Here is a 2,558-nt window from a genome sequence, read left to right as displayed (position 1 = left end):
CAATGTCATACTTCATTTTTTGTTGCTGTTGTTTTTAATTTTCCTGCTTCACCTTCTGTTTCTTTCAAGGCAATATGTAATGAGTTTGTTCACTCTTGTGTTCCTTCTAATTTAGTCTTCACTTTTGAAATGACTTTTTTCTTTTAGTGTTTACACCTTGCTGAGTTCTGTCACCTCATTTCTGAAATTTTCAAATTATGATATGCAGCGATACCCTTTATGTGTGGGGACTCTGTTCCAAGGTGCCCAGGGACGCCCAGAACTATAGAGAGTACCAAATCCTACATATACTATATTTTTCCTATACACACATACCTATGATAAAGTTTATAAAATTAGGCACAATAAGAGATTAACAGCAATAACTAATAATAAGAGAACAATTATAATAATCTACTGTAATGAAAGTTGAATGAATATGGTCTCTCTCTGTCTCTCTCAAAATATTGGACTGTACTCACTCTTTTTTTTTTTAAAGATTTTTTCAAATGTTTTTATTTATTTCTAGGAGAGAGAGAGAGAGAGACAGCGTGAGCAGGGGAGGGTCAGAGAGAGAGGGAGTCACAGACTGAAACAGGCTCCAGGCTCTGAGCTGGCAGTCAGCACNGGAGTCACAGACTGAAACAGGCTCCAGGCTCTGAGCTGGCAGTCAGCACAGAGCCCGACGCGGGGCTCGAACCCACGAACCGCGAGATCATGACCTAAGCGAAAGTCGGACGCTCAACCGACCAAGCCACCCAGGCGCCCCTGGACTGTACTCACTCTTATGATGATGATGATGTGAGATGACAAAATGCCTACATGATGAGATGAAGCGAGGGGAATAATGTAGGCGTGGTGACACAGTGTTAGGAGACTATTGACCTCTAATGACATGCCAGAAGGAAGATCATCTGCTTCATGACCGCAGGTAACAGAAACCAGAGACAGCGAAACGGTGAATAAGGGCGGACTACTGTGTTTCATTTTCTCATGTCTTGTAACATTTTTAAAAATATTTTTCATCATTTTGAAATAGTAGATCACAGAATTTTTGTTTTTAAATATGGAATGCTTGCAAACATGAGTGCCATCCTTGCACAGGGACCAGGGTAATGTCTGTATCATTCCAAATTTTAGTATATATGCTGCCGAAGCAAGCACAACAGATGATAGTTCTTATCTGTATTGTGGGCATGTCTTTCTGGCATGGGAACAGTAGTGTACTTCTCTTTCTCTTTTTATCATAATAACTTTGTACAGGACTTGACCTTAATGCTTCTTAGTTATTTTTTAAATTTTTTAAATGTTTATTCATTTTAGAGAGAGAGAGAGGGACAGAGCTGGAGCAGGGTAGAGAGAGAGGGAGACACCAAATCCAAAGCAGGCTCCAGGCTCTGAGCCATCAGTACATCCCCAATGCAGAGCTCGAACTCATGAGTTGTGAAATCATCACCTGAGCTGAAGTTGGATGCTTAACCAATGGAGTCACCCAAGCACCCCTTAGTTACTTTTATATAAAAATGGTTTTTTTTCTGGCCACCTACACTAAGCAAGGTAAGGGAAACCTCCTTTAACATCACAGAGTTCTCTCTTTAGTTGTTTTCATGTAGGGCTCAATAATACGGTGGCTTAAATAATGGAAAAAGCCCAAATGTCCATCAACTGATGAATGGATAAAGAAGATGTGATATATATATACAAAGGAATACTACTTGGCAATGAAAAAGAATGAAATCTTGCCATTTGCAGCAATGTAGATGGAACCGGAGGGTATATGCTAAGTGAGATAAATCACTGAGAGAAAGATAGATATCATATGTTTTTACTCATACATGGAAGTTGAGAAACTTAACAAAAGATCATTGGGAAAGGGAAAGAAAAAAATATATAGTTACAAATAAAAAGGAGGCAAACCATAGAGATTTGTTTTAGAACTTTTTTTTTAAATTTTTTTTTTTATGTTTTATTTATTTCTAGGAGAGAGAGACAGCGTGAGCAGGGGAGGGTCAGAGAGAGAGGGAGTCACAGACCGAAAGAGGCTCCAGGCTCTGAGCTGGCAGTCAGCACAGAGCCCGACGTGGGGCTCGAACCCACGAACCGCGAGATCATGACCTAAGCGAAAGTCGGACGCTCAACCGACTAAGCCACCCAGGCGCCCCTGTTTTAGAACTTTTAAAAAATGTTTATCTATTTTTGATAGAGACAGAGTGTGAGCAGTGGAGGGACAGAGAGAGAGGGAAGCACAGAATCTAAAGCAGACTCCAGGCTCTGAGCTGTCAGCACAGAGCCTGAGGTGGGTCTTGAACCCATGAGCCACAGGATCATGACCTGAGCTGAAGCCAGACGCTCAACCGAGCCACCCAGGTGCCCCATAAGAGACTTTTAAATACAGAGAACTGAGGGTGGAAGGGGATGGTAGAGGGGGAGGGGAAAATGGGTGATGGGCATTGAGGAAGGCACTTGTTGGGATGAGCACTGGGTGTCTTATGGAAATGATGAGTCACAGGAATCTACTCTTGAAGCCAAGAGCACACTGTATCACTGTATGTTAGCTAACTTGACCTTAAATTATGTAT

The 2,558-nt window shown here is 41.5% G+C and overlaps 1 non-coding gene across 1 annotated transcript; it reads right to left on the bottom strand.

The window, feature by feature from the left end:
- Positions 1-1,039: 1,039 nt before the first annotated feature.
- LOC120248612 lies at positions 1,040-1,143 on the bottom strand. Its single transcript, XR_005532620.1, has one exon. It is a non-coding gene; the product is annotated as a U6 spliceosomal RNA (small nuclear RNA).
- Positions 1,144-2,558: the final 1,415 nt, after the last annotated feature.

The sequence above is a fragment of the Hyaena hyaena genome, unplaced genomic scaffold (assembly GCF_003009895.1).
Source record: "Hyaena hyaena isolate Hyena2069 unplaced genomic scaffold, ASM300989v1 scaffold_599, whole genome shotgun sequence".
Classification (NCBI taxonomy): Eukaryota; Metazoa; Chordata; class Mammalia; order Carnivora; family Hyaenidae; genus Hyaena; species Hyaena hyaena.
This window is presented reverse-complemented; position numbering and strand designations above follow the sequence as displayed.